The 24,157-nt window shown below is 38.5% G+C and overlaps 1 protein-coding gene across 4 annotated transcripts in view; it reads right to left on the bottom strand.

Moving 5' to 3' along the window:
• SGCD (sarcoglycan delta) overlaps positions 1-24,157 on the bottom strand; it is a 1,061,368-nt gene that overhangs the window by 101,499 nt on the left and 935,712 nt on the right. The gene's annotated exons all lie outside the window — the stretch shown is intronic.

Here is a 24,157-nt window from a genome sequence, read left to right on the forward strand (position 1 = left end):
TTACAAATCCTTGAATGAGTCAGTGACATGTCATATTTGATCCTTAGTAAGTCAAGTCCTGAGAAATGTACCAGAAAGAAAATGCACCTTGCTTTTTACCCTTTTTATACAGACTCTAAGCAGGTTTTCATTAAATCCAGTGGCTGAGACATGTTATTTTAGGTACAGTAAACTCCTTCATTATGCTAGCCGTCAATTAAATAAAAACCTGCTGAGATTATATTTTCACTTTTGTGATAGCATTTGCTTTGGCAACCTCATTTGACATAAGCCATTTTTAGATGGACAACTTGGAACTTTTTCATCAGTAAAGTAACCTCAAATTGAGAATAAACCAAGAATATGAATACTAGTGAAATGTTTAAAAAACCATTCTAATCATGATTATGGTAGACTTTCTTTTAATTTGCAATTATGTTTGTTCTCCCCCATCATCTATAGTTTGAAATCCAAACTTATTTGCATGATATTCAAGATTCTTTATCATTCAGCCCTAATGTTCCTCTCCAGCATCAGACATCATCATCTGTCACTCTTTGTCCCAAATTCTCTGTTGACATTTTCATCATACTTCCAACATATTGATACAGAAGGACTGTAAAACCCACCCTTAAGCCTGGAACCGCAGCACTAAGTGAAAACAACTGACTCCATTTTTCCATCCAAATACTGCTTTTGCCCTGCCCCACCCCTATCCTGTGCCCATTGAAGACTTCAGCTGGCAGAGTAACAACAGTGGCTGAGTGTTGAGGATACAAGCAACTGGGCGGAGAACAGAGAAGCAACTGAGCCTTGCAGACTATGGATATGTGCAGCTAACTTCAGACGGCTAGCTTCAGAGAGGGGCCTGGCTGGAGGTGGCTGGGCTTCCTGGACAGATCACCTTCCCATCCCCTTTCCAGCTTCCCTTTCTGCTGAAAGCTACCACCGCTCAGTAAAGTCTTCTGCATTCATCACCTTTCAAACAGTTCACGTGACTCGATTCTTCCTAAAAGCCAGAGAAGAATCTGGGTGCTAGGAGGACAGGGGCCATCACCCTGACCCTATACTGAGCTGGTTGGCACTTGGCCCTTCACAAATGGCAGAGTTGAATGATCTTTGGCTATAACACGCTTGGACACTGCTGTGGGGCCTACACAGAGCCTGCTCCTGCCAGAGATGAGTGGCTGGCTGGTTCCAGGGTTCATTCACTCTGGTTCCTGCACTTGCTTGCTGGCACACTCCCTCCCATGAGGAGCGACCAGTGGCAGGCTGAGTGAAATGAGTCACTCCAGCTCCTGCTTGTGAAGGGGGTCAAGGAAACCATCCTGTCTCAGCATCATGCACGTTCTTTTATGTCTCCATGCCATACCATGTCATGGTACCTCTCCCTACCGAAGTGCTTCCTTCTTGTCATTTTCTTGGTGAATTTTGACTCTTCCTTGAGACACAGCACACACGTCTTCTCTTCCTAGTTTTCCCCTTTTACATAGGCCTATTATAAAACTGACTTTCACATGTATTAGGTCATGTGTTCACTGAGGTGGGACCATGGCTTGTCTTTGCATTTCTAATATCTAAATGTGTGTAAGATATGCTTATTAGTTGAGTAGATGAACTACAGGACTCTCAACACTCTGACAAGCCTTCCAAAACTCAGTGAGTGTATTTCAGCCTGGATTTTCTTACTTAATGGTATTAGCATTCCCATTTTGCAAATGGGAAGACCGAAGCTCAGAAAGGTTAAGTCTCTGGTAATAAGTGATAGGGTTTGGACTGTCTGACTCTAATGTCAAGATTCTGATAGTCATGAGATCAGGCTGGCATGTGATCAGAATACAAAGCAGAGATTAAATGGTGTTCAAGAGAGTCAAGAAGCAGAAAATACCCAGTCCTGGGGGTCAGGAAATTTTGGTTCCAATGCAGACCACTCTACTTAGCTCCTTGAGATAGGTTACTCCATCTCTCTAGGCCTCAGTTGTCCCATTTGTAGCATGACAGAATTGAACCAGCTAATATCCAAAGGCCATTTGCATCTTCAAATCCTACTTGTAATAAATCTTTTCCCTTAAAGGTCGCTTCCCATTTGCACCCTACAGAATTTTAAGTAAACAGAAACAAGCTGCCATACTGAGCTACTCCTAATTATACTTTGAATATTTGCAACAAAATTTAAAGTAAAATTGAGAAGGAATTCTCTTTGCCTGATAAAATACACTGATATGCAGAGGAAAGAAAAGGTAAACACTGAGGCATTATATAGGCACCTGAGTAACTAGGAAGATAACTAAACTGATATATATGAGAAAGAATCTACAAATCTTGGGGTGTTAAGAGTAAAAACATGGAGAAGAAAAGGCAAGAAAAGTAGAAAAGAAAAGCAAGAAAGAAGGAAAGTCTACTAGAGAAAATAGAGTTCTAGGTAATGTAGCCTGGGGATTTTTTTGGAACAGAATGTTCGCTATTAAATTTTAGCTTGATTTGCTTTTCCAAAATTTTAGCAGAATCTGTGCACATCAGAGCACATAAGTAGTCTTTTCGGTGGAAATTAAATGAAAAAATGCTGAGTTCCAAATCCAGCCCAATGTGTTATGAGATGGCCCCTTGAGCAGGATGGAGAGATGCTCTTCCTAGGGGCTCCATATAGGCTATACATTACCCAAGGGTGGCACATACATGTATATGTGTGGGGTAAGGGGAGCAATTCAAATCCTAGGGAAGGCAGATCTGTGCATTTCTCAGAATTTTTGATTATATGCCAGTGTCTTGTTCTAACAAAATCATGTTAGAACAACTTTATGACAATTTTCTGACAGATGGAAGTAAACTGACCTCAGAGGGGGTATCTTTTTCTAATTTAAACACAGGCAATATATGGTCTAGTGGCTGTGCTTGTTCTTAAACTGAATACATCGGCAGAACAGGAGTTCAAAGTCAGAGGTGATCATGAAACTAGAGGGAGGTCCTTAGAAAGATATTAGATTTTCCACAATTTGTCAAAAGCATTTCTCATCAATCACTTTTAGGTAGATATTACAGGAGAGGATAATCTCAGCTGACATCCAAGTAATATATGGACAAAGCAGGACTAGGAACATCAGCAGAAATCCATACTTACGGTGCTTTCTCCACTGGTCTTTCTGCTGCTCCCTCCCATATTCGCAGACTTGCTGGAACTTTTTTTTTTTTTTTTTTTTTTTTTTTGATAGGGAGTTTCACTCCTGTTACCCAGGCTGGAGTGCAATGGCGTGATCTTGGCTCACCGCAACCTCCACCTCCTGGGTTCAGGCAATTCTCCTGTCTCAGCCTCCCGAGTAGCTGGGATTACAGGCACGCACCACCATGCCCAGCTAATTTTTTGTATTTTTAGTAGAGACGGGGTTTCACCTTGTTGACCAGGATGGTCTTGATCTCTTGACCTCGTGATCCACCCGCCTCAGCCTCCCAAAGTGCTGGGATTACAGGCTTGAGCCACCGCGCCCAGCCTTGCTGGAACTTTTATGTGCATCAGAACTAAAATAAAACATTGATTTGCCCAACACGGCATTGGTATTCCACAGAGTTATCCGGGCTGTAATCAACACTGTAACAAGAAAATTGTGTGTTTCTCAGGTGTGGAAAATGCTTCGGTGTCTGTCTTCCACCCTAATTAAAATGTGAATAGGGCATACACTGCTTGCTCTGCTCAGTTTCTGCATTTAGAGGACAGACAGGGAATTCTCAATTGCTCACATATACTTCCTTTTTATGGCTCGGTTTACAGGCCATCATATCATTCCACACAAACTATAATTCCCTCTTTGTTATCTCTGCTTCCTTCAGACAGACAATGATTCACAGAAGAAATAATAATGAACCATTACCTTTGATGTAATGGCTGCCCGCACTGTCGAGATGGGAGTGTGCCAAGATCAGAGATTAATGCATACTAAGGAAGGCGAAGAGAATTTCACTTCTGGATGATGTGAGCACCCTGCAGTTTGCTGCGTACTTTTTCAGTGACATATATTTATCTAAAACCTTCCCTGATTTTTTTTTTTTTTTTTTTTTTGGTACAGTAGTATATAGAATGTGAACTTTTATTAAGGTCAGCTGTAAACAATTAACTAATAATATTGTTCTAAGAACTTTAACTCCAGTAACTGCTGCAATCATTGGTTTCTTTGTTCACTTACTCACTCATCCTTCCATCTCTCTAACCTACCCATTTATTTAACAAACATTTACTGGGTACCTAACTAGATGCTGGCCGCTGTTTCACAGCTTACGATATTCAGTGTGTTTGGTGATGGGAACTCTTGACACAGGATCTGTGCTATTAGAACCCAGTTCTCAACCTTTGCCACAGCCTGGTATCACTTGGTATTACAAGCCCGTTCTAAACAATGCTGATGTCTAGGTCACACTTCTAAAGATTCTGATTTAATTGTTCTGGGAAGTGGACTAGGAATCAGAATTATTTTTACACTCCCCAACTGGTCCCAATATGAAAAAAAAATTGAGATCACTGGCTTATCATTTACAACCCAATAAAGAAGTGAACAATAAAGCAAACAAATAAATAATAATTACATGATGCAAAAGGCCATGGGTGTTTCACTCTTTCTGGTTATTTCCAATTAATCAGGAAGTCTGAAAACCTTCCTAAATAAATGCAATAGAAACAATAAGGAATGCAGTGTGACACAGAGATTCCTACTGTTCCCTAACTGAGAGAAGACTCCTTTTACATGGTAGTAGGATTTAGCAAGAAGAATATGGCAAATATAAAATTTTCTCTGCTTGGCTCTTTCAACATCCTCCTCCAGGCCCCTGAAGCTCTACAAGTCTTTGACTCCTCATCTGGAAAACGGAGATGATTATTAGAGCCTTCTCCCAGAGGAGGTTCTCCTGATGAGAAGATTAAATAGATAAGATTTACAAAGGAAATAGGCTGGTGCTAGGCCCAGGAATGTGCTCAACAAATGCTGATCACCTTGCCTACATATTTAAAGTCTCCCTGGCTAGAACACAGCCTCCATGAGGGCAGGGACCACATTTGTCTTGTTCATCATTGATTCCTTAGCACATATGCCAGACATATAGCAGGCATTCAAGTATCTGTGTAAGGAATATGTTCCATTGCATGGCATTTATGTGTTTAGCATGGCAGGTTCAGCTGGAGTTCATCTATTTGGCTGAAATGTACAGACTTTGGCAGCAGATGTCATCTTAAAGCCTTCAGCATGGGCTCACCTTGTGAAATGATATTCTGAGGCTGCTGTCCCTCTTCCTTCTTCCTAGGCTATGTTCCCAGGGTTCATCAAGATTTTTGGGTGGATGCGAGAGTTGCTGGTGAACCACAAGGCTAGCATTGCTTACCTTGTCTTGAGGTCCCAGGCTAAAACCCTCAACGCTGTTTCAAGAGCTGCCCCAGAGAGCCCATGGAACCAGCATGTTGACTGCATGCTATTTATGCACTAGAACTCATTCACAGTGCTTGTTCAAGTGACACGAGCCCTTTGAAAAATACAGCTGGGGTTTTGCTCTTAATGGCCATAGGGGGTGTTTAACTATCTTTTATTAGAAAAATAATTAATTTTTCTGGAAAAAACACAGCAGCCACATTTGCTTATAGGTTAATCTGGTCCAGCAACAGGTTGCAGGCACGAAGCAGGGGTTCTATAGCCACAAGCTGGGACTATGAGACAAAAGTCTACCCAAGTCATATGAAAAATAGGTACTCACTTGTCTTTCAGGGAAAAGAACACAACATAACTCATCAAGGCGCAACTTAATAGGGGATCAAACACTTTATGAACATATTGAAAAATCAATGGACACTCTCTAGGACAATACAAAATATTCCATTTGAAAAATTAAATAAAGCTCATTAGAGTTTAAGGTGTAATTTCATTTCCATGCTATGATTAAGAGAGAGCTATTGATTCCTGGCAGCAGTTGGCAACAGGAATAAAATGTAGCCAGGCAAGGCATCTTGTTTCTGGGGTTTTCTGCTTGATCTGGTTCTCTAAAAGCTTGATTCAATCAGTCATCTCCTTCTTAGAAGTGGCTGAAGGAGTCAGGAAGGAAGGATTTTGGTCACTATCACACTATAGTGTTAGAGTTAGATTTTTAAATATTAACACTTAAATTCTATTCTTTTCTATTTTTAGATCATGCTGCCAACCTGTCTCTGACAATACTGCAGTTAAATTCAGAAAAGGTTCAAAAGCTCTTTGCAGTATGAATGCTTACAAAACTCACCTTTTCATTTCATAAGCACAGTGCTTACCACTTCATCCTGTCTATGTAGTGCTTAAGTTTCTGAGTTTGCCTCCCCTTAGTAACAGTGTGGCTCTCTCATGCCTTCATATGAAGGCAAATACCTTTGCTATGAAAACATTTCACAAGCAGGGTTAAATTGCAGTTTCAATTTTGGGACCAGCCTGGCAAATTAATTGGCCCGTCCTTGTTTTATTGCTGCCTAACAATCTGGACTTGTACAAAATAGGCTATTAACCTGTTGCTGACCATCTAGAAGGCATACAGGCACATTATTGGATCAATTCCTTGGCCTTTCTCAAGAATAAAAAACAACCTGTTGCTTCACAAAGGAAGCCCCAGAAATTAACATTTATTAAGCCCTACGGTCTAGGTAATGTTTGAAGTAGTTCATGTCTATTATGACATTTAATTCTCAAAAATTTGTTCTGAGGTTGGTGCTGTTCTTATTCCTTTTGCATGAATGAGGGAACTGAGACGGAAAGAGGATTTTAAGTTTTGCCAGAGTCACAGTCTCGGAGGTGACAAAGGCAGGATCTGGTATCCAGCAGTCGGACCTCACCGTGCTGCTCATCTTTACCAAGTGCCCCCAGCACAGGGATTCTGCTCCACCCACCAACACTTTAAAGTCTTACGGAGATGTGAGAAAGGATACGCTTTTCATTACGTCAAACAGGAGGCATTTAACATTCACCTTTCAGTTTTCCCGTTGGCACAATGGGAATGAAGTCAGTGCATCCCATTCTGCTTTAGGAAACTCTTAAAGGAGTACTTATGAAAATGCTCTCTTCAAATTTACAAACTACTATAAAAATCTGAACCATTTTCTAAACACCCGTAGTATAAGGAATAAAAAGGATTCGATGCCATTCACAGATTCTGTCCTTCAACTACTCAAGGAATAGTGCTTTGCAAGGAATTTAAACTTAATGAGAGGTTTCTGTTCTAACTGTATCTTGGAGCCGCACTTGAGCCTGAGTCTGAGAATCTTCATAGGAGGGTGGACCCGAGTGTTATTTAGTTAAATCTGCCCTCCGTCTGAGGCTTGACACATCTCTACAATAGTGTTGCTAAAATAGTCTCCCCTTGCCTTGAGTCTCTCGGTGATGGGACGTCCATGACTATGGGAGATCGTTTACCACTTCAGTCCATAAGAGACTGTTTTCTTGTATCAAGTTGTCTCACTTTTGGCTCTGCCCCTCTCACTCCTGAGCCATTCTAAGTCTTAAGAATAAAGAGGAAGATTCTCTTTCTGTAACAGCATCACACCTTGCAGAAAGACAGAGAGATTATGCCTTACTGTTCTCAACTTAGTTGCTGCATGGCTTGTGCTATAGGACTATACATAACAGGGAAGAGAAACCTTCATACGTCATCCTTTTCCAGCTGACTTCTTGCTTTAGAATTAGCCATGAAAGTATTAAATGTATTGTCATAGCTCCTCAAATGCCAGAAGTGGGCCATGTCCAATCCATTACATTTGTGTGTCTCACAAATGGCCATCAAAGAGCAGCCTAGTGATTTGCAGGGGTAAGCAATCAGAAGAAGCCTAACGCCTTCTGCTCTCCATTTTAATCCCACTCATCAGGCACATTTTCTATTAATGCATACATCTGCATTCAAAGGCTGAATGGCATTTTCATCATTTCCCAAAAAGCTTTCTATGGGGACCAGAGGGAGAACCATACACTAATAGACAGATGCATTACGTTAGGAAGGTGTCAACACTTTTCTCTAATCAGTACAGTCAATATTCTCCATCATGAATAACTAATTAGTTTCTAAACTCTGTTCCTCACGTGTCATGGCAAAAATCTATCTGAAGAATGCCATCTGCACTTAAGGAAGGGACAAGCATCGTAATTAAGTTTTAAGCTATTTCTTCAGCATGAAGCTGCCACGAAGTGTGAAATGACTATAATTCACATTTTTAAGACCCTGAATTTATTAGCATCTATTTTCTATTCAAGGTTAAGGGTTTGGTGCTTGGATACTCAAGGGATTCAAATTCCTCTGTGCTTTGTTTTTCTGGAGTGAGTGTGTTTGAGCCCAGATGCCAGGCAAGGAAAATTATTATTAATGAATCAGGTTGTATTTGTGAAAAAAAATCCCAAAGAACTAGAAATTCCTCTTCCATTGTGAATAGGAAGCGGTAGTGAAAGGTTTAACTGGGTAAAAGAAGAGTTGGCATTCTGCTGAGAATTACCGCAATCATGCCTGAGAAGATGAATAGGAACTGTAGGCCAGGGGCTTCAAATTAAGCACAGTTCTGCTGAAGCATGACTGTTGCACGGCCCATGAACAAAAAAGGAATGTGAAGTTTTAAAACTGCTTTCAGTAAATGAAAGAGGAATGGACTATTCTCTTTTGGAAATGATATATTATGAATAGAAAGAAGAAAGCCATGGGATAAATATGTGCTTAGGCATAACTAGAGACCCCAGGAAAGCTTTGATAGCCCTCTTTCAGAAACAGTGTGTTGGAGGCAGTTCCTCATCTTTATGCTGGCTGAACACACAGTTTTGAGGGGAATGGATTTGTAATGATTCATCTAACATGAAACCCCTTGCAGACAATGGCAAAGGCAGAAGACACTTCAGTCAGTGAATCCAAACATGAAGATGTGTACTGTACTGTGTATGTGTGTAATACGGGAACTACGGTGAGCCTGGGGTGTTCCAAGAAACATGTTTCTCAGCTTAAACGTCTTTTCCTAACCTAAACATTTAGGTTAGGAAAAGACGTTTAAGCTGAGAGTTGAAAAATAAATAGGATTATCTAGAAAAAAGTAGAGAAGAATACTTTAAGAAAAGAGAACAGGGCCGGGTGTGGTGGCTCACGCCTGTAATCCCAGCACTCTGGGAGGCCAAGGTGGGTGGATCATGAGGTCAAGAGATCGAGACCATCCTGGTCAACATGGTGAAACCCGGTCTCTACTAAAAATACAAAAACATTAGCTGGGCATGGTGGCGCGTGCCTGTAATCCCAGCTATTCAGGAGGCTGAGGCAGGAGAATTGCCTGAACCCAGGAGGCAGAGGTTGCGGTGAGCCAAGATCGTGCCATTGCACTCCAGGCTGGGCAACAAGAGCGAAACTCCATCTCAAAAAAAAAAAAAAAAAAAAAAAAAAAAAAAAGAAAAGAAAAGAAAAGAGAACAGCAACACAAAGGCACAAAGGCTCTAAGGCACTCTACAGCAAACAAGAAAAGGGTAGGATGTCTAAAGCCTATGGGCAGAGGACAGAGGACTTCTGATTAAACACTGAACACCTCTGTCCACCTCTGTCCTTTCCTAAAACACTCATACAATGGCTGTAAATGGCACCTAAAAAGACCAAAACCCCTAAGCAGGAAGGGATGAAGGGAGAGAGAAGTAAGAGCAGAAGAAACATGTCGGCAATGCTTTGGAAGTTGAAAAGCAAGCAATAAATAGTAATTTCCTTGGAAGATGATGGGAAGCTAAAAGCTAAGAGCCTGTGGGTTTGGTGAAGACCAAGCTGTGGGTTGATTCAAGCTGTAAATTCATGGCCAGGCCCAGGAATCAAAACTACCAGGCACTTTTGCGGTTGGGAGCATCTGCTGGGACTGCACTCAGGAAGACTTGTTTAGGTCTCTGTGGGAAACCATAGGACCCCTAGAGATTGCTTCTTCACTATGTACATCCTGGCAAACAGACCACCTTTACTGTGCAAGACTTGAGGTTAACTCTGGAATCCGTGATAGCAGGACAGCTGAGTGCAGCAGTCCTGGACTAAAAAATGGAGTTACATGAAAATCTACATATTGACTCCAAGACTCCACTATGATCAACACTGACAACCCAATTTATCCCAAGCAAGGGATTAGGACTTCTCTTAGGGGAAGCTGACCAGCCCAAGAGAAAATACCTACAAATTCTGACATTTGGGGTCTGATATAATTTGGGTAGTTATTCTTTTCAAACCTCATATTAAAATGTGACTCCCAGTGATGGAGGCAGAGCCTAGAAGGAGGTGTTTGGGTCATGGGAGCAGGTCCCTAATAAATAAACTCTACTGTGCCTTCACCCTAGAGTTCTCGCTTGCTCTATTATTTCACATGGAGCTGGGTGTTTTAGAGAGCCTGGCATCTCTTTCTTGCACCCTTTCTCTCACCCTGTGACAATGACATGCCAGCTCCTGCCTTCTGCCATAAATAAAAGCTTCCTGAGGCCTCACAGGGAGCCAAGTGGATGCCAGTGCCAAGCTCCTTAGACGGCATGTGAAAACGGGAGCCCAATGGACCTCTTTTCCTTGTAAATTACTGTCTCAGGTATTCCTTTATAGCATTGCAAAATGCACTAACACAGAGCATCCTCCTAAGAATCCCAGCTCATCATTCTACCTAGAAACCCACCACCCAGTAAGTCCCATTCATGTACACAAAACTTTCCAACAGACTCTTAGTGCTTCCTTCTTAAAAATGGATAGATATCCATGAATCACCAACCATCTAATAAACCTCCAACCTAAAAGCCAGAGACCTGAATTTTCCTTTTTTTTTTAAGGTAGAGAACAAAAGAAACTTGAGAGAAACTATTATTAATATACTTAAAAAGAAAAGACAGTACATCTATGAAATTAATACAGGATGCTATAAAAGGAAGCCACCATAGTATAAAGAACATTGGAAATGAAAATATGAGAGCAGGAATTATGTGCTCCGTGGAAGGAATAGAAAATAGAGAGGGAGAGGGCAGAGGAAGAAATAAAAATAAGAAAAGGTAAGCGGGGGGCAAAGGCTAATAGAAGATGATTCGACCAATGACTAGGATCATACCTGAGTGCTACTACTTTGAAATTTTCCATTCAAGTCAGTTGGAGCCACTAAGGATAGCAAACAAGAAAGTGCCATCTAGCCCAAAGTGGCACATAGCCCATGGCCAAGAAATTAGGCAGGCTTATCTAGTTTCCCCTGAGAGCTGATTGTCTTACTCTCATTACTATTATATTCTAATAAATAATGGAAAGTTCTGGATCAAGAAAAAAATAAGATCTCCTTTGGCTGATATATATACATTTTAAATGTTCTTTCTGATTCTCAATTTATTTCAGGTAAAAAGTGTTGTCAGCTTGTTCCTCTAAACTCCCATTACTCTTTGTGTTGAAAAGGTTGTAAGTGGAATAAAACAAGGCTGGCTTCAAGCCAGGATCATGAAAGGGGTAATTAAACAAGAATTTCTGTCTCTACACCCAACAGGGGCATCCTACCGAGGGGAAAAAAAGGAAGGGTCAAAAGCAATTGTGTGTTACTGAAGAATCACAGAATATACCCCATACACCTTCCATAGTAAATGACAGTCGCTGACATTTTAATCAAGATAAAAACAACAGTAAAGTCACAGCACTCTGTTTGAGGAAGAAAATGGCCGCAACGGAGCAATTTTGGGAAATAAACACACTTATCCATTCTGCCCTAAAAAACTGAGATGTTATCATTTATTTTTAAGGTGTTGTGTCTGTCCTAACCACATGGATAAAAGCACCATTTTATACCCTCTCATTATGATTTTTATCTTTTTGGGTTTTTTCATATTTTAATCCTTTACATTAAAATTAATCTAGATGACATAATTTTTAAGTAAAATTCACTTGTCTGGGAATGATGATAATGATGTTGTCACATTGCCCCTCTTAAAGTCAGGTGAAAATGATTTGATCATGACAAAGGCCATCACTGTACATGGCTAATAGCTCTAGTTTTCAATAGATGGTCTAGTAATCTCTAGTCATGATTTTGAGAGCATCTTGTGAAATGTTTTGGTACTCAAGACATTTTCCCCAATACCTAGTTAAATTTTTAAAAGGTTAAAAATCTAGGACTATTTTTGGGGAGGATGTTGAGAGTATCAGTTATGGACTACAGTTCCAATCGATCCTGGTTCAAGACCTACAGAGAAATGAAAATCACAAATAGCAGGAACCTAATAATGGATTCTGAAAGCATTTCAATCTTTCCTTTGATCATATTTGTGGTTCCTACATGAAATGGAGGAGAATTATGGCCTTTAAAGCCCAGCAAAGTCACATAAGATACTTTATGACTGGCATAATACCCTGTCTTGAAGGCTGGACATTTGACAAATCATCCTTATCCATGCAAAGCAAATGGCATTTCTTTATTGTCCTTACCTCAATTACTTTCTCCCTTCAGACTGCTTATCTGTTGATTCTGGGCAAAAATTAAATTGAGTTTATTTTGTCAACCTCTCTGTGATCCAAAAGTTTATATTTATTCTTTAGGATAAATAATTAATCCTTCAAATTTCCTTTACTTCTTAAGGATATCATTATCAAGATAGAGGGGAAGGGGCTTACGTGACCTCCTGATGACAAGAATAAGGAAAATTCAGATTCCAGGAAATGTACATTTAATCAGCATCTAATGTCTGTCTAACAGTCTGTGCTGAAGTTTGCAGTGGATTTGGTGGTGGGCTCTCTGCACACACTCAGTGCCCACTGAGGATCAGATGTGAATGGTGTGGGTAGATCATGAGGTTTGGGGATGCCTCCCATTCCACCCACAAGCTGAACTCTCTACTTTGAACCTTCGGCCCTATTGCAGGATGTCTCTCCAGAAGCCTGCCAGCCTTCGCCACCAGTTATCCATCAGCATTTCTTGACAGGACTCCAGGTGGACCCAAACCATTCACCCTTCCACCAGGAGTTGAAGGAGATTCAAGAGTGCTGACCCAGGCCCTTTATTCCCCTCCAGCCACATAACAATCCAGTTGGTAAGGGACCACCCTGCAGTTGGACTCCTCTTAAGAGTCTCAATTTAAAATATGCAATGACCCTTTGTTTTAGACTTTCCTTAAACCCCATATAACTGGCCTCTCTCCTCTATGACTCAGAGGAGAGACATCATCAGGGCATATATTTCACCCCTTCCTTTTCCTACATGTCCCATCTTCTTCCTACACTTCACCAGAGAACGGAAGATAGGGGCTTTCAATTTCCTCTTCCTTTCTGAGTGAACTTCCCTATGTCCTTGACTCACTTTCCTCTTTGATATTATTGGCTGTATATCCTTCCCTGGTCACTAATGGAAGAGCTATAATGTCTAGAGGAGATGAATTTATAACATATAGGTTTAATTTGTTCAAAACACAATTTCTGTTACAGTTGTGAAAGAATTTTTGATAAACAGGTCAAGGAAGAAGATGGAAATAGCTCAAATACTGAAGCATCACTTTAACTTTGCACACCCCCCTCCTTTTTTTTTTTTTTTTTGCCTCCTATAAGCAAACTCTAGGATGAAAAGGGCGCCCTGGAGAAATACTGGGGTTAAGGGAGAAAAACAAAATATGTAGTTAAATTCACACTATTATTCTGATGCTAATAGGGAAAAAAGGGAAAGAAGAATGTTGGGATACAGGAGAAAAGGAAAGAAAGGGAGAAAAGGAACATTACACTTGGATTAACAAGTCTTGAAAGAGAGACAAAATACGTTAGTTTGAGGAATTCAAACAGGATGACCTTAAAATCAAGAGGATCACATTATGCCTTAGTCAGTGGCTTTTGAACCCTTCAGTTTTCTGGGAAGGCAATATACAACATGTGATGAGGAGAGTTGTGATGAAGTCTCTTGGGTCTTTGACAAAATGAAAAAATAGAGGCAACATAATGACATGTTAATATGTTAATATGGTTCAATGGATCTCATTTACGGAACTATGTTTTATTCTAAGGTTCTGTTAACTCTGTTAGTTGAAATATCTTTTCTTTTATACGTATTGTTAATAGTCAATTAAGCACAGTAGTTATTTTGTCCTTAACTCAAAGAGAATTGTTGATTACCATGATTTGATACAAACTTTTTACTGGTTGATGATCTTTTAAGCTCTGAGAATTCCTGTCTGAGTTCTCCAGCCCTGATGAAACACAGCTGGTTGCCTTTTCCTCCAAAAAGCTAACATTTGTTCAGGTTATGTTCAGAACGTTTTGTATGTGCTAGGCACTAAGTCTAGGAGAGCTTAAGAGACTTGTTCAAATGCACAAAACAGAGAGGCATTTAGGCTAAATTCAAACCCAGGGCAGGACAACTTCGACGTACACACTGCTGACTAACATGGATGCTGTTCACAACTTTACTTTGTAAGGTCCTTGAATAACTCTATGCTGTTATTTGGTCCACTATAGTTTGCCACTTCTCCTTTGACTCACTTAAGTATTTGTGCTTATGACCAAAATAATTATTAATCCTATAAATGCAAAACAAAACTAAAAAACTTAGTCTAAGTACACGGATTGCTGGAGTGTGGGGGGAAAGGGAGAGAAGCAGAGATGAAGATAATTACAGAACATGCTTGCGAACTGCTCAAAAGGGAGAAAATGTACGGATTTCTTCCACGATGGTCTTCAGGCGTACTGCCCCGTATACCATGTACCACAGCTAAGAAGCTCAGTATACATTTCCCTGTGTGTCTGTCTGTCTGTCTCTATGTCTCTTTGCATATGTCTTTCTCACTTTCAATATATATGTTTACACAGGTTGAGGATCCCTTATCTGAAATGTTTGGGACCAGAAGTGTTTTGAATTATGGAGTTTCCCAGATTTTAGAATATCTGCATTACAGGTTGAGCATCCCAAATCTGAAAATCTGAAAAATGCTCCAATGAGAATTTCCTTTGAGCTTTATTTTAGTTCTCGAAAAGTTTTAGATTTTAGAGCATTCTGGATTTTGAATTTTTGGATTTGGGATGCTCATCTGTATGGTATTTAAAATTTTATTTAAAAAAATATTTTTAAGACAAAGTCTCTCTATTGCCCAGGCTGGGGTACAGTGGCACAATCTTGACTCACTGCGACCTCTGCCTCCCAGGTTCAAGTGATTCTCCTTCCTCAACCTCCCAACTAGCTGGGATTATAGGCATACACAACTATACCCAGCTAATTTTTGTATTTTTAGTAGAGATGAAGTTTCACCATGTTGACCAGGCTGATCTGGAACTCCTGAGCTCAGGTGATCCTCCTGCCTCAGCCTCCCAAAGTTCTAGTGTCACAGGCGTGAGCCACCACACCTGGCTTCAAGCTGTATGTCTTTAAAAGTGAGACTATTTAGGCAATATTTTGGTACTGTGACTGTCAGTGGTATGGGGAGAATTACCAAGCCTCTAATTAATTGAACCCTAAAGCTCTAATAGACTGTTTTGATAGTTTGAATTTACAAATCACAGAGAGCCTATAAATATTTAATTGGCTATAGACATTTTAACGTAAAATTAAAGAAATAAATTCATTTTTGTCAACTTGCACAAGTCTTATCTAATCTTTGTTTCCCAATGATAAACACAGACTTTAAATCTCACACATTCCAAAGGAGTTCAGATTTAGTATATTTCCATTAAAAAAAAAAAAAAAAAAACCTACAGAAAGTTCAAGTGTATAATAATGGGAGTAACAAATGTATCTTAGAATCTTTCTGGTTTGTCATTAATGCCTGTTAGTATTATGGGGAAAAATAAACGGTAACAGAGTCATGCCTTATTTATTTCAAGCTACTTCCAATAGATTCGAAATTAGTGAAATTTTTAATTCTAAATTAAGTAATGCACTGATTTTTAAAATTTATAACAACCTTTAAAGTCTTCTGCAACCATATCTAAAATTGCCTTCATATAATTTTTTAAAGAATACAATTGTTATGAGAAAAATTACATTATAAAACTCAATTTTTGGAAATACCTAGTAACATTTTGAGAAACTACAGAAATACGTTAGGCTCCTTTGCAACGCTAAGACCTGTTTGTTGGTTTTTACCTTTGCTCTCTTCTTTCAATCAAAATGCCATCTCTTTGGGGCAACTTTACTTAACTCTTCTAAGTAGATTTTGTAATTCTCTGTGTTTTCTCTGGCATGTTTCATATCTCCATCTTGAAAATTATCACACTGTATTGTATTGGGGGATGACATTTCGGCTGTATTACCTTTATCAATGATTTGAGATCTCATTTTATCTCTGCTTTCCGAGTGGCTTTTAAAAAATATAAACTTAAGTACAACTGCAGTTTTTTTTTTTTTTTTTATGTGTATATATTACATAGTGCAAAATCTGGGCTTTTGGTATAACCATCAGCCCAAAGTGTTTAACATGTATTGACTCATAATACGTGTCTAACAAATACTTGGTAAATAATTCCTGACTTTCAATGAGCTGTACAATCAGGTCATCATCCTTGTTATAATTTTATGTAAAGTCAGAGCACATCAGCATGTTAGCTGAGTGTGAACATGAAGAATTCTTTTATAAAGATATTTTGACTTGATTTTTTTGTGGTTCCTTCCAAGTTTTGGGATATTTAAGAGAACAAAGTTGGCTATATTAGTTAATGTAGTAGTCTATATAACTTTCTCTCTTTTTTTATATTTGCCACGGCATGCACATAAGAAATAAGATTTCACAGTCTACTTCCTGTTCTTATAGGATCAGAATCCTGCAAGGAATCTTTACAGTTGAAAGGAATCTTTAGAGGAAGGAAGGCATTCAAAGGAAGCCTCTGTTCCTATGGAAAATGCATATGCAAAACTGAATGGCCTATTTCCCGTTTCAGATCAGGAACAGCCTGAGATCAGTTATTTTTCCTTTTGTCTTTATAAAGACTTGAGGGGGGAAAAACATTGAATAAGTGAACATTTAAGATATTTTAAAATTGTGAATTTATTAAAATACTATTTCAATTCAAGATGAGTTTTTTTTTCTCCTTTTAAATTTCAAGGAATGGGTATAGTGCCATTTTTATGGTATAATTTTAAGTATAGTCTGGAATCTAGAACAATGTCTCTTTACTTCAAAATTACCCTGCAGGCATAAAGTCAATAAACATTACTTTAGATGGATGTTTGGCATAGATCTTTGTAACACTCATTATTTGTCTGGAGGAAAGCAGCATTTTTTTAAAAAAATCTGAGCTCAACTCTGAATTATTTACAAACATCTTAACCAAAGACCGCAAATACAGTAACTATAGTAACTCTGAAAAAAAAAAAAAAAAAAACAATGAACCAAAATGTAGCAAAGAGGAAGCTACCTCTCTTTTAACTGACATCTTGCAGGGAGAAATGCCAGAGGCCTTAAATCTGATTTTCATTAACAAACAAGAAAACAAAACAAAACAAAAGAACAAACAGAAAACCCTAGCAGCCAAGATAGAGGTTTGAGAATAAAATGTTACTCCAATGGAGAAGCTTTTAAAAATAGATCTAATCTTCTCATGTTTAATTGGGTAAGGAACATGTATATTTAAGTTTCTGCTGGTCTATTTTAAAAGGCAGTCTATGTATAAATGAGCTGTGATCTTTTAAATTTGTTTGTTTTCCATTACTGACATGTAAGATCAAGAAAGTCTGGGTATAGAATATTAAAGAAAAAAAAACCTGCACTAAAAACATTCCAACTTAACTACAGTGAGAAGTTTAAAGATCTGTGAATTCACATCGTGACAAATAGCTTTTTCTGTTAAACTCCTTTTTACATATTTGTCAATCTATAAGTCATTTAGGTGACTTTATTCCTTTAAACAAATCTTATGTAAAGCATGATATTATAGGACGACAATATTAATTTCTTAGTTTTGGTAACTATACCACAGATATGTAAGATGTTAGCTTTGGAGAAAACTAGGTGAAGGTAGATGAGACCTATCTGTGTAAATGTTATAACTGCTCTTTAACTTTAAAATTATTTTGAAACTAAGAGTTAAAATAATATAAAAGGATTAGCTATTTAGAGCTAGAAGTCCAGTACCTTTTCACAGACAGTAGGGCTCTATAATTAGCTCAAGGGCACATAGGGACATTAGGGCTCAGAAACTAATACTTCAAAATATGGCACCCTGGTTTGCTGATTATTTTAAACTTAAGGCCCTTGGAGACCAACAGAGAGTCAGGAAGAAGCTATTTTCTGAAGTTTCCTTATCTGCCTAAAGTCTGGACCCCCCAAAGGAAAGAAAAATAAACAATTACCTTTGGTTCCTTCCCTGAGTTTTTATTAATGACTCATATGGTAGGAAGAAAGACTGAAGTATGGCAACACACCTGGACAGACTTCTGTCACAAACCACTGTTTTCTGTTTCAGTCCCATTCAGTATTTCAACGAGAATCACTGGGCAGACATCATCTCCTCTGCAGGCCCAACAAACTTTGTCCCAGACCATTCTACGTTCCCCAAGTCCATTTATTTTGCCCTAAAATCACTTACTATTCCCCAAATGCTACATTTTCCTCATCTTCTCTCCCCTACGAAGAAGGGTATATAAACATCTGTACCTCATTGGATAATTGGGTAATCATTCCCCTAAAATCCCCTGTGCTACACATGTTAAGGTAAAATTTTTATTACACCTTTTATGCTATGAAATCTGCCTGTTGTCATTTGAGTTTTATAGAACCTGCAGAGAGTGAAAGGGAAGTTTTCCCTTGGCCCCTAAAGTGGGTTGGCATTAGGTGCCCAACTGCTAATACAGTGTTTTATTCCTTCCATTTTGCTACCACTGAGGAACGGACCACTTTTGCTTCACCTGAAGAGTTTATCTAGCTCGACCTGCTACTCCAAGTCCAGGAATCTCACTTAAATTACTCTACTTTCTTAAATCTAGAAGACATACCACTCTGAATTTGGCCAAGTAAGACTGACCCAATGCTAAAGTCAGAGCCCAGAAGAGTTAGTAACCAAGTTCATTAACTATTTACACAATATCCAAGGTCAATATCAATCAGTAGCATGAAATAACATGTGGGACCATTAAATGACAAATGTGAAACACTGACAGACACACTGGTCTGGGCTAATCTATCAATGATAATTGGTCATCTTTTCAATTGGTCAGAGACACTCCTATAAAATAACATTTTAAACAATTTCAAAAGGTTGAAGGAGATAAATTATGACATTCTAGGTCCCTGACTCAGTCCAGGCTATCACAATTTGAACAACAGGGGGAGAAAAAGCAGTTTTGGAATTATATAAGAAATTATTTTTATGTTTTCATGACAAAGGTGACATTACAAGTGACCCTACAGAAATACAAAAGATCCTCAGAGGCTGTTATGAACACCTCTATTCACACAAACTAGGAAATCTAGAGGAAATGGACAAATTCATGGAAATACACAACCTCCTAAGGTTGAATCAGGAAGAAGTTGAAACCCCAAACAGAGTGAATATCAAGTTCTAAAACTGAATCAGTAATAAAAACCTACTAACAAAAAAAAAAAGCCCCAAGCCAAATGGATTCATAGTCAAATTCTACCAAATGTACAAATGAGAGCTGGTACCAATTCTACTGAAATTATTTCAAAAAACCGAGGAGGAAGGACTCCATCTTAACTTGTTCTAGAAAGCCAGCATCACCCACATACCAAAACCTCACAAAGACAAAACAAAAAAGAAAACTACAGGTTAATTTCCCTGATGAACACAGATGCAAAAATCCTCAGCAAAATATTAGCAGACCAAATCCTGCAGCACATCAAAAAGTTAATTTGCCATGATTAAATAGCCTTTATTCCTGGGATGCAAGGATGGTTCAACATATGCAAATCAATAAATGTGATTCATCATATAAATTGAATTAAAAACAAAAACCATAAGATCATCTCAAGACATATAGAAAGAGCATTCAATAAAATCCAACATCCCTGTATGAGAAAAACTCTCAAAAACAAAACAACAACAACAACAAAAACCCAGCAACTAGGCATCAAAGGAACATACCTCAAATAAATAAGAGTCATCTATGATAAACACACAGCCAGCATCATACCAAATGGGCAAAAGCTGGAAGCATTCCCCTTAAGAACAGGAATAGGGCAAGGATGCCCACTTTTATCACTTCTATTCAACACAGTACTGAAGTCTCTGCCAGAGCAATCAAGAAAGAGAAAGAAATAAAAAAAGAAGTCAAATTGTCACTCTTAGTTAACAATATGATTCTTTGTATATATGTGTGTGTGTGAGAGAGAAAGATAAGGTCCCACTCTGCCACTAGGCTGGAGTACAGTGGGAGCTATCATAGCTCCTTGTAACCTGAAATACCTGGGCTCAAGCCATCCTCATGCCTCAGCCTCCCAAGCAGCTGGGACTATAGACATGCATCACTACCACAACTGGCTATTAATTTTTTTGTTTTGTTTTGTTTTTGGTAGAGAAAGGGTTTCATATGTTGTCCAGGCTCATCTCAGACTCCTGGGCACAAGCAATCCTCTAGCCTTGGCCTCCCAAAACATTGGTATTGCAGGTGTGAGCCACCACACCCAGTCCAACAATATGATTCTATAGCTAGAAAACCCTAAAGACTCTGCCAAAAGGCTCCTAGGACTAAAATAACTTCAATAAAAATAAATAAAATCATTGTGCAAAATCAGTAGCATTTCTAGACATCGATAATATTCACACTGAGAGCCAAACCAAGAAAGCAATCTTATTTACAAGAGCCACACAAAAAATAAAATAACTAGGAATACATCTAACCAAGGAGGAAAAAGATCTTTACAAGAACTATAAAACACTGCTGAAGCAAATAGTAGGTGACAAAACAAATGTAAAAGCATTCCGTGCTCAAGGAATTAATAGATGAAAGAATCAATATTGTTCAGATGGTCTTACTGCCCAATGTCATCTAAAGATTCAACACTATGCTATTGAACTACCAATGTCATTTTTCATGGAATTAGAAAAAAAAATCCTAAAATTCATATGGAACCAAAGAGCCCAAAGCAATCCTAAACAAAAAGAACAAAGCCAGAGGCATCATATTACTCAGCTCAAAGTGTACTTTAAGGCTACAGTAACAAAACAGCATGATATTCATACAGAAATAGACATGTAGACCAATGGAACAGAATGGAGAAACCAGAAATAGTCTCATACCTATAGCTATTTAATCTTTGACAAAGTCAACAAAAATAAGCAATGTGGAAAGGACTCCCTATTCAATAAATGCTGCTGGAAAAGCTGGCTAACCACATGCAGAAGAATCAAACTGGACTCCTACCTTTCACCATATTTAAGAATTAACTAAAGATGGATTAAAGATTTAAATAGAAGACCTCAAACTATAAGAATTCTAGATGAAAACCTCAGAAATACTATTCTGGACATATGCCCTGGGAAAGAGTTTATGACTAAGTCCTCAAAAGCAATTACATCAAAACCAAAAATTGACAAGTGGGATCTCATTAAACTAAAGAGGTCCTGCACAGCAAAAGAAACTATCGGCAGCATAAACAGACAATCTATAAAATGGAAGAAAATATTACCAAACTATGCACCCAACAAAGGTCTAATATCTGACAAGGATATAATATTTATAAGGAGCTTAATTCAACAAGCAAAAAATAACCCCATTAAAAAGTGGGAAAAAGAAATAAAAGGATACTTCTCAAAAGAAGGCATACAGGTAGCTAACAAACCTGAAAAGTGCTGCACACAGCAAATCAATACCACAGTGAGATACTATCTCACATTAGTCAGCATGACTATTATTAAAAAGTCAAAAACAACAGATGCTGGTCAGACTGCGGAGTAAAGGAACACTTAAGAGCTGTCAGTAGGAATGTAAATTAGTTCATACTTTGTTTGGAGATTTCTCAAAGAACTGACAACACAATTGCCAACTGACCCAGCAATCCCATTACTGGGTATATACCCAAAGGGAAATAAACTGTTCTATCAAAAGTACATAGGCACTCGTATATTCATTGCAATGTACAATAGTAAAGACAGAAAATCAATCTAGGTATCCATCAGTGACCAATTGGATAAAGAAAATGTGGTACATATACACCATAGAACACCATTTAGCCGTTAAAAAGAACAAAATTATGTCCTCCACAGCAACATGAATATAGCTGAAGGCCATTATCTTAGACAAATTAACATGGAAACAGAAAACCAAATACTTCACATTCTCACTAAGAAGTGGGAGCTGAGCACTGGATACACAGGAATAAGAAGATGGGGGGAAAAGGACACCAGGGGATTACTAAATGGGAGAGAAAAAAGGGAAAGGGCTGAAAAACTACCTATTGGGTATGACTCTTACTACCTGGCGACGGGATCATTTGTACTCCAGACCTCAGCATCACGCAATATACTCATGTAACAAACCTGCACATGTATCCCTGAATCTAAAATGAAAGTTGAAATTATTAAAACAAATTTTCATGCTTTCCAGCCTCTGTGAGACATGCCTGTAACTTCAGAAGAAGCATGGAAATAAACCAACTACAAGAAACCTTTATTTATTTTGTGGCACTGGACTTAGAAGATTTACCTGTAAATTGTGGAGATGTATCATTTTTAAGGCAAGTTTCAGGGTTGTTCATAGGTTGTGTAACAAACACTACTTATGTCTCCATCGTGACATGTTTAAATACTGTGCTCCATGTTCTTCAGGCTACGCATCTCTAGACTGGGCTATGCTTGGAAGAGTTGTCTTTTTATTTCATAGGTTTGGGTTGGGTTTGTTTTTAACTACAGAAGATTTGCTTTACTGCTTAAAGCCAAGTCAGGCTAACTCCTTTCCTCTTCTATTTCCCAAATCTTCCAGGTAATGAAAAGCTTTGTTCCACAGAAAAAATATCTGTATTGTATTTAGAGTTCTGCTTCTTTTAGACAGCACTTTTTCTTGGGGCTAATCATCATGAATTACTGACTAGTCTGTCAGAAACCTGCTTCTACCGAAGACTGAAAAGAAAGGGAACCGGGCCACTCATTAGCTTGACTCCGAAGACCTCTTCCATCACAGACGTGAGGGTTCATTGCACTCTCAGGGAATAGCTCTCTCTCATACAGTCCTAAAAAGTAGGTTTTCTCAGATGCCTTTTCTTAAAAGATTCTAGCCTCAGTACCTTATATGAAACATAGGAAGTAGCTGACAGAGAATTAGGTAAGTTCAGGCATATGGAAGCTCTGCTGAAGACAGTTATGCTAGTACAAAGTAAAACCTTGTGGTGGGATGCGTAATCTTAAAAATACAGCCCACTCTATATGGAATTTTGTTATGAAAAGATTCTCATTCTCCACCAATTATCCTTTTCCTTTGGCCCAATTTATTTCCTTAAAGTCACCCAGACTTACAGGCTTTGCAAAAAATGCTATGGGTTTTATAATGAGATGATATATTTTCCACTTACTGAGAAGGCGCTTCTCTTAAGAGAAACACAAGCTCCCACATGGCTCTTGCTTTTTAAGCAAAGCATAGATCTTCAGGCTGTATCATGAAAGAGTCGGTATCATTTGTGCAATGCAAGTACATGTGCTTATGGTTGATGTCTATTATGAAATCGTGATTCAGTGCCATATATGTTCATTTGGTGATTTATGATTACTTTTAGGTAAAAGAACTACCAGAAATGAAAAAAGCCAGTATTCACTGAATTCCTCACAATTACAATGAATAACTGAAGCAATAGAAAAAATAGTTGTGTTTGTTTCAATATACCATTTTAAATAAATTTTGGAAGGGGCTTCTTGGGGATGGTCATTCTGCAGCTGGAATGGTTTTCAGGCTCTCTCTCTCTCTGTTTATCCAACTCTCTGTTCTTTTGTGTTTTCCCTAGTTGCTGGTGATGAGTGCACAGCATCTCAGAGTCATCCTCTGCTAAAGCAGCACATTTATAATTATCTGTAGGTTAATATCAGCACCCGGAATATCTGCAGAAGGGGTTCTTTCTAGTACCATACCACTCCAAGTAATGGAGAGCTTCTTACATAGTAAGACATCTGTATTGTATTTAGACTTCGGCTTCTTTTAGATATCATTTTTTCTTTGGACTGATCAGTACAAATTATCAACGAGTTCCCTAACTGAACAGGTTTTTGGTACCACAAAATACAGCAGATACCACACACTGCAAATGAATGAATCTAAATTTTACAAAGTGGGCAACCTCTT

The sequence above is a fragment of the Saimiri boliviensis genome, chromosome 1 (genome assembly GCF_048565385.1).
Source record: "Saimiri boliviensis isolate mSaiBol1 chromosome 1, mSaiBol1.pri, whole genome shotgun sequence".
In the NCBI taxonomy this organism is placed as follows: Eukaryota; Metazoa; Chordata; class Mammalia; order Primates; family Cebidae; genus Saimiri; species Saimiri boliviensis.